This window comes from Catharus ustulatus, chromosome 13 (assembly GCF_009819885.2).
Source record: "Catharus ustulatus isolate bCatUst1 chromosome 13, bCatUst1.pri.v2, whole genome shotgun sequence".
Classification (NCBI taxonomy): domain Eukaryota; kingdom Metazoa; phylum Chordata; class Aves; order Passeriformes; family Turdidae; genus Catharus; species Catharus ustulatus.
Window position 1 is genome coordinate 1,631,262 of NC_046233.1, and position 12,868 is coordinate 1,644,129.

At 48.5% G+C, this 12,868-nt stretch overlaps 1 long non-coding RNA gene across 2 annotated transcripts in view; it reads left to right on the top strand.

Moving 5' to 3' along the window:
• The window catches only part of LOC117002368, a 56,201-nt gene that overhangs the window by 11,971 nt on the left and 31,362 nt on the right, over positions 1-12,868 (top strand). Inside the window, exon 4 of one of the 2 annotated variants that reach the window (XR_004419270.1) lies at positions 3,693-3,788. The exons of the other annotated variant lie outside the window; for it this stretch is intronic. This is a non-coding gene — a long non-coding RNA (uncharacterized LOC117002368). Of the gene's footprint in view, positions 1-3,692; positions 3,789-12,868 lie in introns of those variants that run through there. 2 annotated transcript variants of the gene reach the window in all.

The following is a 12,868-nucleotide window of genomic DNA, read 5'->3' on the forward strand; positions in this document are numbered from 1 at the left end:
CCCCAGCATCCCTGCAGCCACCCCAACATCCCTGCAGCCACCCAGCATCCCTGCTGTCACCCCAGCATCCATGCAGCCACCCCAGCATCCCTGCAGCCACCCAGCATCCCTGCAGCCACCCCAGCATCCCTGCAGCCACCCCAGCATCCCTGCAGCCACCCAGCATCCCTGCAGCCACCCCAGCATCCCTGCAGCCACCTCAGTATCCCTGCTGTCACCCAGCATCCCTGCAGCCACCTCAGTATCCCTGCAGCCACCCAGCATCCCTGCAGCCACCCAGCATCCCTGATGTCACCCCAGCATCCCTGCAGCCACCCCAGCATCCCTGCAGCCACCCAACATCCCTGCAGCCACCCAGCATCCCTGCTGTCACCCCAGCATCCATGCAGCCACCCCAGCATCCCTGCAGCCACCCAGCATCCCTGCAGCCACCCCAGCATCCCTGCAGCCACCCCAGCATCCCCACCCTGCTGCAGGGTTGCCCTGGGGAGGAGATGTCCAGGGTGAGGGTCCAGCAGGGAGGTTTGGCTGCCTGTGCAGGGCATGGGGTGACAGCACAAAGGGGAATGGATTTTGGGCAGGAATTGTTCCCTGGCAGGGTGGGCAGGGCTGGCACAGGGTGCCCAGAGCAGCCCCTGGATCCCTGGCAGTGCCCAAGGTCAGGCTGGACATTGGTTTGGAGCACCTGGGACAGTGGAGGTGTCCCTGCCATGGCTGGAGTGGCTCTGGATGATATTTAAGCTCCTTTCCCACCCAAACAATTCTGGGATTTCAGGCCCCACTTTAGTTCTGAGTTACAGTTTTAGTAACAACCTAAAATTTACAGCACCCACTGAAAGTAACTTTGGATGGGAACACACAGCTTTATTACTTTTTTTTCATAGTTTTATCAACAAATATAGCCTTTCCTAACAGCCTTTCTACCCTCTTGCCTCACGATTTATTTTTGAAAGTGCTATAAATAGGCAATGCTCTGGGTTGGGTCAGTTCCCCAGGGAAATAAGTGCATGCCACTTTTATATTAGAGGTTAAATTCTGCCAGCCTTATACTCACTGAGGAGAGCATTAGGGGAGGTGTAAGGCAGGGAAGAACTTGCTGCTGTGTACAAATGTAATTTCACAAAGTACACCAATTGCATTTCTAGAAAGCTGATTATAGGGTCAATTTATTTTGTCAAGTGAGCAGTAATTAATTTTATAGATCTTAAAGAGAGTAAACTCTAAACTCTGCTCTGACTCAGACCTTGACATTAAAATAGAAGAGCTGTGTGTGCTGAGCTTTCAGAGATGCTCTCAGTGAGTGATGGGATGGGTGAGGGGGTGTCAGGGCAGGGCAGAGCCCTGAGTGAGCTTTGATCCAGGCAGGGATGGGCCAGGGCTGGTCTGGAGCACAGCACGAGCTCCTCTCCCTCTCACTGCCCCTTGCTGCTGTTGATGCTTCAGCATTTCAGCTTTTATATTTTCATGTTTTTGTAATCTTGCAGTTCTTTGCTCCAAACTCCACATTCAGTGCTGGTGCTGCTCTCCCATTCTGTCAGACACAACAATTCCTCTCCAGGTGGGAATCAAGGACACCTCACTGCCCCAGGTCCAGAGATGGAAACAAAAGTGAATTTGGGGGAGCAAACTTGGGGTAAATGACTTCATTACCCGAAGCTGTAATTGGAAGATTAACCCCCAAAATGCAAATGGACCAAACTTATAAAAGTGTTAAAAATATGGGTCCATTTTGGGTGCAGCCCCTGGGGGGCTTTGTCTGCCCTAAATGTACCTGAAGGTTCTTAAAAACCAAAACAAACCAACTTTTAATTCTGTTTTTAGGTAAGCCCATCAAGACATCAGTGTGACACCCTTCTCTTGGTGCCTGTGATGCTCTGGGGGCTGTGCAGAGGGATTCTCCAGGCAGGGAGCCACGCTGAGAGGCTGTGTGTGATTCTAGGGTTGCTGTTCCCAGGGATGCTGACAGCTTGTCATGCAGCACGAGCCACTGGGTGCTGCTTCAGCTCTGCCATCTGCCGTGGTTGCCCTCTTCCCTGCCTGCTCCCCAGGCTGGGATTGGGGTTTTCTCCATCCCTGCCCAGCCCAGCCCTGCTGGGGCAGCATCAGGAGCTGCTGAGGAGCCTGACCTGGGGGAGGTGGGTGTTACCCACCCACTCCTCACTCAGAAATCTCTCTTGTTCTAGTAAAGAAAGCAAACCAATTGAGATTTGAGGAAAGTGGCATCAGTCTCATGTGCTGGTGAGACAAAAATCCCTCTCCTCCCCCACTGTGGGACTTGGACTCAAAAATTCAAGCAGACTTTCAGCCTGCTGTTGTGTGTAATGTAATTTATTCCTCCTTCATAATGAAAAATGTTTGGATAAAGGTGAAAAAAAACATTTTAACCTATTTTAGTGGTTGGTTAGATGACTTCAAAAGTCCCTTCCAACCCAAACTATTCTATGACCCTGCAGAAGGTCGAAAGAAAACCTGGCAGATTGAATATTTGGAAGGATGCTATTCCTACTTTGGTTTAGCAATCCAGCAAAGGAGAGAACAGCATGACAAGCTGAGGAGAAGAGTGGGGGGAGTGAGTGAGGAGCAGGAATGAGAGCAGCCTGTGCTGCACCTGGCCTGCAGCCCCAGGCCATGGCACAGGGATGGCACTGGGCACGGCACAGGGAGCAGCAGATGCTCTGCAGGGCTGGGAGCAGCATCTCTCACTGCCCTGCAGTGGGGAAACAGCCCTGCCCTTGAGGGAGGTCTGGGAGCAGCATCTCTCACTGCCCTGCAGTGGGGAGACAGCCCTGCCCTTGAGGGAGGTCTGGGAGCAGCATCTCTCACTGCCCTGCAGTGGGGAGACAGCCCTGCCCTTGAGGGAGGTCACTGCTGGGATTGTTGGGATGGGCAGCTCCGGAGTGCAGGGTTTTATTTAAAGCACAGCGGGTTTGTGGTGATGAGGCACTGAGGGTGTTCTCATGTGCAGGAGGGGCTCTGGGAATTTCTGCAGGGGACAAATGAGCATTGGTGGGGTTGCATGGAATTTGCAATAAGAAGAAACGCAGCAAGTGAAGCACTTGGGATGCAGATTGTGGATAAATCCTGTTTTCCTCTCTCATGTTTTAGGTAGTGTTTGAAGGAATGATTTCAGGCAGGGATGTAGTTGAATGATAACACAAAAAAGCCTCTGTTAATGCTGATACCATGCTATGTAATGCTAGTTTTTTCCTACTAAATATATTTTCTTCCCAATTTTGAATTTCCCTGATTGGCTGAGTCTGTTCCACTTGGGATAAAACAGAAGAAGGCATAGTGTGTGATAGATTTAGCAACCTGTGGGATACAGGGGTGAGATCCCCTCTCCAAGCCATACAGACAGGACATTATTGTCTTTTCTGGGTTTTGTTTTCCTTTCTTTTTGTTTCAATCGAATACCTCTGGAGGATGAAGGATGGGGAAGAATTCATGGGAATTAGGGAGAATTCAGGGTTGGACAGATAATCCCCTGCAGGATGGCCTCTTCCCAGGATGCCTCCTCCTTCAGGTCTAATAGGAACATAAAATGAATGTTTCTGGATTCCCCAAGTGTGTGACTTTTATTTTTGCTTGGTCAATCTATTGGAAGTGCTCAAGGCCAGGCTGGATGGGAGGTGGCAGGGGTTGGAATGACCTTTCAGGAGCCTTCCAGCCTAAAGCATTCCACGATTCCACAGCTGTGTTGGGAGCTGAGAGCTGGAAATCAGCAGGAATTTGCTGCTGCACTGGAGGGATGGAAGCAGCCCCTGACATGAAGGACATCAGCAGCCTGGAGCCAGGTAGGACATGAGGGCTCAGCTGAAAAAGTTCCACCAGGATCACAAATCTTTCAAATCCATTTAGTGGTGACTGCAAAATGTTTTGCATAAACTCCTTTTCTTCCTGCCTAAACGTGAACACATCCAGATCAATCACTGAGCTCGAAAATCTTCCTGGTTCTTTTGTGAGCATCCTGCTTTGTTATTCCTTTCATTTGTCTCGCACAGAACAAGCCAGCACTGAGAAAATAACTTATTGTGGATGATCAGAAAGATCTTTTTTCCCTTGCTTTTCAAACAGTAGTACACAGAAATGGAATGTTGTCTGTACACAGAGTTGCTGTTTTCCATATATAACCAAGGTGTCACACAGCTCATTATTTCAGGGAAAAAAATCAGTGTCAACAACCAAGGCTTGTGCAGTTGTCGGGGTTTTTAAAAGCAAAAACGTTTGATCTCTTGAAGAAAGAAAAGAAATCAGCTCCTGGATTTTAGATTTTCTTTTCTGCACTTGGTCTTCTTGAAAAGCATCAAAAAATGAAAAATCTAAGGTGACATCCTCCGTTCTTGTGGCCCCTAATAGCCAGTCACTCCACCAATTTTTCTAAGTTTATCTTTAATCTACTTTTCCCAAACTAATTAGGGACTGGATGTCTTTGGACTGATTTTCATTTTGTCTTGAGTTATTGTGACATCTTTACTACAAATTCTTTCTCAGTCTAATTAAATTCCTGCAGCATAAATGTCATTATTCATATCATCACCTGTGGTAGCCTGGCTTTGCCTCAGTCTCCTGAGAGGGGCTGACTCCCTTCCTGCTTCATATTTGGAAAGTTTGGCTTGAAGTTAGCACAGACAAGGAATCCATTATATCTAGGAGTTCAGATTGATGGGTTTTATTAGAAACATCCAAAAGTTTAGATGAGTTTTCAGAAGAATATTTCCAAAGTGTGCCTTGCCCTGGAGGTGCAGGGCTGAGCTGTGCTCTGAGCCTGCCCTGAGCCCAGCACACCCACCCAGCCCAGAAATCCTCTGCTCTGCTTATCTGCTGAATAAAATCCAAATGAGGAATGTTGATACTTAATGAAATATAAGTTTGAGGATTTCACAAAAGAAATCTGCTGTCACTGCTTTAATTTATTAGGGGAGAGTTATGTGCAGATGGTATACACAGAGTTATTTCCTGACTGTACTCCAGAGTAAGTTGATTTGTGGTTTAATGACTTTTATCAAAATGAAATAAGCGTTTGATCTTTGGATTTGATCTGGCTATATCTGCAGCTGCTCCACCACTACAGCAATTACTTCCAAACTGGGCTTTTTGCCCAGGCAAATGGAGTTCGTCCTTGTTTCATGTCTCATTGACTGTCCTGATAATACACACAGTGCTACTGTAGGTTTTTTCTTCCTCTAAATTTGATAGGTGTGAAAGTAAGAGAGTAATTCCCTTTTTATTTTAGTATCAGTGTTGTTTTATTATAATCCATTCACTACTCTGGTTAATTTTATCTCGAAGCTGCTCCTAACTAAAATTCAATACAAGGATGTGTAATTTTCTCCACATAATCCTGCTATGTCCTTCCACAGAGAAACAAGAAATTCATTTATGAATTCTAAATCTCAGCCCCCTCGTGGTAATCTTCACATCTGTCCATGTGGTTTAGGGATGAGTTTGTAGTGATGTGTTGTGCACCCACGCTGGGCTAAATCCACTCCTAATGGATTTCAGTGGAAGGCAATGGAATTTATACTTGGAATCAATTTACCCTCATGCATCCATCTCTGAAATAGTGGGGTTTTCTTTGCTCTTGGCTAATTAATTCCTGTCAGATTGAAGCTGTTAAGGTTAGCAATCCTTTTTCCAGGACGATACTTCCTTCTTTATTTACTGCTCAGGACAAGATTTGTCCCAAGTTCAGCCTCAAAAACTCCTGGTGGGAGATGGTTGTTATGATTAAGAGTTCTCAGGGCTCGGTGCTGCCAGCTGTGACTTCCAGCAGGTCTGAAATCTGGTGAGGAGAAGCAGTCTGAAGGAATTATAAAACCAGGGAAAGATTTTTGTTCTCCCCTTTCTCGCAGTCACTTCGGGATAAGGCGCTCCACGCTTGGCGTGGCTGGGAGGTAGATTTTAAATTGTCTCTTTTTTTTTTGGCTGGATATTTCTTAGAGATAAGCAATAAAAATGGCACTATCTGGGAGATGACTGGTGGATGAGTTGCCTGGAGATCTGCAGTGCTACCAGAAGCTCTGTGAGAAGGCGGCTCAGCCTTGGAGCTGGGGAAGGTTTTCCCGTGCCAGGGTTGCTGCTGCATCTTTAGCAAATCAAACTCCTTGCACAGTACTTGCTCCTTAATCCAGGAAAATTAAACCACCAGCCATAGCTACATTGTCCAGCCATCTGCTCTCCCAGGTGCTCCTGTGGCTGAGCAGAGATGGAGGGATGTGACCTAGAATCCCAGTGCAGAGCTGGGATCGTTCCCAGCACAGTCCCAGCTTTCAATCTTCTGCATGGCATCAGATAAAGTAAACACCAAGATTTGATGTGAGAGCATATGTCCATTGCATAATTCATTAGAGTTCTTCTCCATAAGTATTTTTAGGTATTTTTCAATCAGAAGTAGAGGGTGAGGATTATTCAGGAGCAGAAAAAGATAAGAAAATAATGGAGGGGCTTAAAAAGATGTCTGGGTACTTCTGGCACTGAGATCTGGCCATTTAGCTGTGTGTGTCTGTTTTTTAAATAATTATTTCTGTCCTGGACAATTCCACAGTCCTTGGCAGAGGGATGGTGTAAATCCAACAGCAGAAAAGGAAACCTTCTCCTTTTTCATTCAGCACTGCTGCTAAAAGCCCTGTCAGGCCAGACACCACCTCACATCCCTTCACACTGTATCACTCCATCACCTTGAAAGTGGTCATTCCCAATTTCCAAACACTAAACACATCCAAAGCCATTTCCCCTCTGTTTTGAAAAGCATCCACTGAGAGTTGATGGGACACTGCCAGCAGAGTTGATGGTTTCCCTGCTCAGGTTGTACAAAATACCTCATACTGCAAATCATCACAGCTGGCACAGCTTCTTTTCATGTGCAGAGGCTGTGAGTGCATCCAGGCTGTGTGAACACCTGGGATGCTCCTGGGTTCTCAAATTCAGGCAGCACCTGCTCCCTCTGCCCAGCCTCACTTCACCCCACACGTGCAAGAAAGCGAGGACAAAAATCCCAACAAACCCCCAAAGCTTTGCACAGCATGAGTCACCGACAAGAAGAGGAAGGAGGAGTTATTCTGAGGCTTTCACATCTTGCCTATTGCTAGGAGACAGTTCTGGGCACCAGAGCTCCTCAGGCTCCTCCTCAGTGCCACGGCGTCCAGGGTGGTTCATGGAGCAGCTCTGGGGGAGACAAGGGGAAGGAAATTGGGGTGGGAGCTGATTTTCATTTTTTAATCTTCCTGAGACAAATGCAGCGTGGAGGCAGGCAGCTGCAGGTGCCAAGGGGAGCATGGTGCCTGAAATGTCACCCCAGGCTGACCCTGGGCACTTGGCTCTCTGCAGGGAGCTGGGAAATGATGTGGTCACACCACATTCCCAATCTGCAGTGCTTGGGAAGGTGCAGAAATGCAGCACTGCCAGCCAAACTGGGCTTGTCCCTCGTGATCAGCACCTGCAGCACTCGAGTGCCAAAAGGGCAGCCCACAGTCAGCTCCAGCCTCACCACCCCTGACCCCAGGGTTTAAAATTCTCACTTCTGACCAAAAATTATTCCCTGGACGCCCAGTTTCCACAAGGCACCTAAAGGTTGTAAATGGACAGATCTCCTGGGGTTGTCTCATGGGTGGGCAGGGGCTGGAAAAAGCCAAAGCTGTCATGAGAACGTGGGGATTTGTCACCCAGAAGGGAGCTGCTGAGACAACTGTGCAATATCTCGCACTGTATTTTTCACACCAATGCCAGATGGCCAGGAATGGGATCCCCCACGTTCTCCTCCCAGTCTGAGAAGACAAGAAAATAAACAAGGAGAATGTCTCTGCTGATGGCATCTGCTGGCTCCCTCATAAGGTGAATCACTGCTTTTGATTGCTGAAATAATTAGGAGTTTTTTCTAATTGGATTCCCATGTTAACCCTTCCTGTGCCACAGATCCCAATCATCCCTTCAGTTCCTGGCAGGGGTTTGGAACTGGATGATCTTTAAGGGTCCTCCCAGCCCAAACCATTGTGGGATCCTGTGATTTTGTGGAAAATGAGACTTGGCAGCAATTCCAGGCAAGGACATTTGACACCAGCTGGGCTGTTGGTGTGGAGCCCCATCCCTCTGCTGTTCCCATCACTACAGAACCATCCTGGGGGTGATCAAGGCTCAGTTTCCTTCCAGCTACAGCACAAGAGTGCAAGGAATTACAGGAGAAACAGGGCAGAAATCTGTGGAAATGTTTGAGTGTGGGGTGCTCTGCAGCAGGTTTTATTTTGGTTTTATTTTTGCTTGGCACACACAATCCGTGCTCCCTGAGATCCCTGCACTCCTGCCACACATACGTGCACATACTTTTATTTTTAAACTCTTACATGCAGCATTTCCTACCTGCCTGGTGCACCAAAGCACTTTTTTTCCTTAGCAAATAAGGGAAAGAGCTGGGTGAGTATAAATGTGTTTCTTAACAGCCTTGTTTGTGACAAAATTGCCAAGTAAATCTTCACACGACATCGGGCTGCGAGTATTCGAGTCACATTTGGACAGCAAAGCCCACTGCACGCAGCTTTCATTACAATATTTCTCTCAAGCACAGCCTGTCTCTCATGTTTTTTCTGAACATTGTTTAAAGAACTGATGAAAGGGCTGAAAACTTCTCAAACTTTCCTTTTCTTGGGTCTCTTCAGCTCAAGCCTTTCATCGCTCAGTCAATAAACAGTGGAGGACTCTTCTGAACTGCAGTGGGAGTGAGGAGGAGAAGGGGAAATTAATGATATCACCAAATTGAAACTCTTTCAAGCTCCCTCTAATTGCAGAGGGCACAGGGAGCTCATTCAGTTTTAATTCTCTGATCTCTTGCTGTCCCCAAGGGACCGCCCTGCCTCTCCTCCCACGCCGCACGCGATTTTCCTGGCGCGGGTTCCTGCTCCTTGCTCAGGGCTCCTTGCTGTGCAGAGCCCTCCCCAGGGGGTTTGGCAGTGGATGAGGTGGTCACTCTGTCCTTGGGCACCACCCAGGGCTGATCCTGCTCCTTGGTGCCCATCTGTGCACTGGGGATCACAGGATCCCACACTCGATTTTTGTTGGAAGGACCTTGAAGCTCATCCAGTGCCACCCCTGCCGTGGCAAGGACACTTTCCACTGTCCCAGGCTGCTCCAAGCCCTGTCCAACCTGGCCTGGGGCACTGCCAGGGATGGGGCAGCCACAGCTGCTCTGGGCAGGTGAGTGCCACATATCCAAGCAGTCCAAAGTTAAAAGAGAAAACAGCAAAACCCCCAAGAACATCTGAAAAATTGCTGTGTCCACCCAGGAGCTTCTGCTGAAGGCACCAAGCATTCCCTGGCTGTCTTTGTCTCATGGGAAATATCAGTGCAAGGGGCTGAAAACTGCTCAGAGAGCCGTTCCCACCGTGGAAAAGCCTGAGGATTATCATCACAACAGGTCCCTGGGCAGAAACATGAAGCATAAAGCTTTAAATTCAAGTCACACTGATAAGAATAACAAATAAAGAGACCAAATTCCCTTAAAAAATGGGATTACAGAGGCCGTGGGGAAGAAATATTTTAAAGGAAGTTAAAGAGAAGTTAATCTGCTTTTATGTAATTTGTTTTCCTATTCTTCCCGAACTGGCTTGCTTTGGAGACAGCTGCTTTCAAGGTTTACAGCCATGCATATGGTTGGGAGGGCTGGAATTGGCAGCCCTTGGCCTGACAGAATAATGGCTAACTGGAAAAATGGCTGGGTAGATAATTTACAGATGATACGACCACATCAAACCCAGTGAAACACAACCCATTCATTTTTACAGCCTCCAGATTGCTGCCTGTTGTGATCCATCCCTCCTGACAGCTCTGCTGTCACACAGCCCTTCCCTCCCCTCCCACGGGGCAGGATCCCATGGAAATCCTCATTCCTGGAGAGTTGGACATGGACAGGATCCCATGGAAATCCTCTTTCCTGGAGGGTTGGACATGGACAGGACAGGATCCCATGGAAATCCTCATTCCTGGAGGGTTGGATATGAATGGGGACAGGATCCCATGGAAATCCTCATTCCTGGAGGGTTGGATATGGACAGGATTCAATGGAAATCCTCATTCCTGGAGGGTTGGACATGGACAGGATCCCATGGAAATCCTCATTCCTGGAGGTTTGGACATGGACACAGGACAGTATCCCATGGAAATCCTCATTCCTGGAGAGTTAGACATGGACAGGATGCCATGGAAATCCTCATTCCTGGAGGGTTGGACATGGACACAGGGCAGGATCCCATGGAAATTCTCATTCCTGGAGGGCTGGACATGGACAGGATGCCATGGAAATCCTCATTCCTGAAGGGTTGGACATGGACAGGATCCCATGGAAATTCTCATTCCTGGAGGGTTGGACACAGGGCAGGATCCCATGGAAATCCTCATTCCTGAAGGGTTGGACATGGATGGAGCAGGATCCCATGGAAATCCTCATTCCTGGAGGGTTGGACATGGACACAGGGCAGGATCCCATGGAAATTCTCATTCCTGGAGGGCTGGACATGGACAGGATGCCATGGAAATCCTCATTCCTGGAGGGTTGGATATGAATGGGGACAGGATCCCATGGAAATCCTCTTTCCTGGAGAGTTGGACATGGACAGGACAGGATCCCATGGAAATCCTCATTCCTGGAGAGCTGGACATGGATAGGACAGGATGCCATGGAAATCCTCATTCCTGGAAGATTGGACATGGACAGGATTCAATGGAAATCCTCATTCCTGGAGGGTTGGACATGGACAGGATCCCATGGAAATCCTCATTCCTGAAGGGTTGGACATGGACAGGATCCCATGGAAATCCTCATTCCTGGAGGGTTGGACATGGATGGAGCAGGATCCCATGGAAATCCTCATTCCTGGAGGTTGGACATGGACAGGATCCCATGGAAATCCTCATTCCTGGAGGGTTGGACATGGATAAACAAGCCCTTGGTTTCCAGATTTCCTGAGTGTCTGGGTTTGAACCCAAATTTCCTATGGTGAAGCAAACACACACCCAGTGATGGAGCTTGGGAACCTCAAAAGTGTTTAACCTCCTGCAGATATTCCTGTCTTCCCTGTTGGAAAACTGTCTGGGAAAAGCTGCCTTTCAAAAAACGAGTGCTTTTCTGAATGCACTGTGATTTTAAATCTGGGCAGAACATCTTTGGGCTGCTTTTCTCCCTCATTTTTTCTCAGTGAGTAAAAAGAGAGAGTGGGAACCATGGAATACAGACATGGAATCTGCAAAAATGGGCTTTTTCTATGACCTGAACATATTTCACCTTCAAGCAAATGGCTTTCTATAGAAATCTCCATTTATTGTGAACATAGCAATTGTTATTTTCTCCTTGGGAAAAAAACAGAAGGGTTGTGTTAAGCCTTGTGTTGTTCCCCCAGAAAACAGAGACGTGACAAAGCCCAAGGACACTGAGGTGATTCATGGTGTGGCACAAAGGGATGTCTCTGTTCGTTCCTGGGATTACAGATTCCTGGAAAATGCCCTTGAGCTGTGCTGTAAAATCCATCCTGCATCTGTGTGTTGAGAATTGTCAATGTTTGAGGAACAAATGGCAGCCCTGGCCTGAGGCTCATCTGTTCTGCCCTGGGGCTGAGGGTTTGCTGAGGCTCAGCCCCTCCTGACCTTTTCCATGTGTCTGTTCCCTCAGCAGGGAATGCAGCAGGAGAGCTGGTGGGATCCTGATGGGATCATGGTGGGATCCTGCTGGGATCCTGATGGGATCATGGTGGGATCGTGGTGAGATCTTGGTGGGATCATGGTGGGATCTTGGTGGGATCTTGGTGGGATCGTGGTGGGATATTGGTGGGATCGTGCTGAGATCTTGGTGGGATCTTGGTGAGATCCTGATGGGATATTGATGGGATCCTGCTGGGATCCTGCTGGGATCATGGTGGGATCATGGTGAGATCCTGCTGGGATATTGATGGGATCCTGCTGGGATCCTGGTGAGATCCTACTGGGATATTGATGGGATCCTGCTGGGATCCTGCTGGGATCCTACTGGGATCATGGTGGGATCATGGTGGGATCATAGTGAGATCTTGGTGGGATCCTGGTGGGATATTTGTGAGATCCTGGTGGGATTGTGGTGGAGTCCTGATGGGATCGTGGTGAGATCCTGGTGGGATCCTGGTGAGATCTTGATGGGATCTTGGTGGGATTGTGGTGAGATCTTGGTGAGATCTTGGTGGTCTCCTGGTGACATCCTGCTGGGATCCTGCTGGGATATTGATGGGATCCTGGTGAGATCCTGCTGGGATCCTGGTAATATCCTGCTGCGATCCTGCTGGGATATTGATGGGCTCCTGCTGGGATCCTGGTGGGATCCTGCTGGGATATGCTCTCCTGGATCAGAGAGGGTCCCAGCACTGCTGGAGCTGTGCTTGGATGGATCTCTCCAGCTGCAGAGTCCCAGCCTGGGCTGGCAGAGCAGGAGGTGGCTCAAGGGTTGCAGTGTGTGTAAAAGCTGCCGTGTCATTTCCCAGCCAGGGCTTTCCTGGAGTGGAATCCAGAGCTTTGGGAGCGCTGCTGAGGGATGCTCACGCCAGCCAGGCTGCTGGAGCTCCCCCTGAACATGAGCTTGGTTGTCAGAACAGGGTGTGGAGCATTTTCAGCTCTTGGCTCATGCACAGTGTGGGATTAGTCTGAGTTCACACCAGACTCTCTCTGTAGTTGGAAGTGAATTATTTTCTTGTCAGTGGTGCAGAAAGATCTCACTGCTCCTGCACTGGGCTTCTCCGTGGGATGGAGCCTGCCTGCTTCACCCTGTGCTGACAGACACACAGCACGTTCAAGGTGACCCAGAGTACGTGGGATTAGGGAAATCTCCAACTGTTGTAAGAAAAATATTCATCTTTTTTTTTTT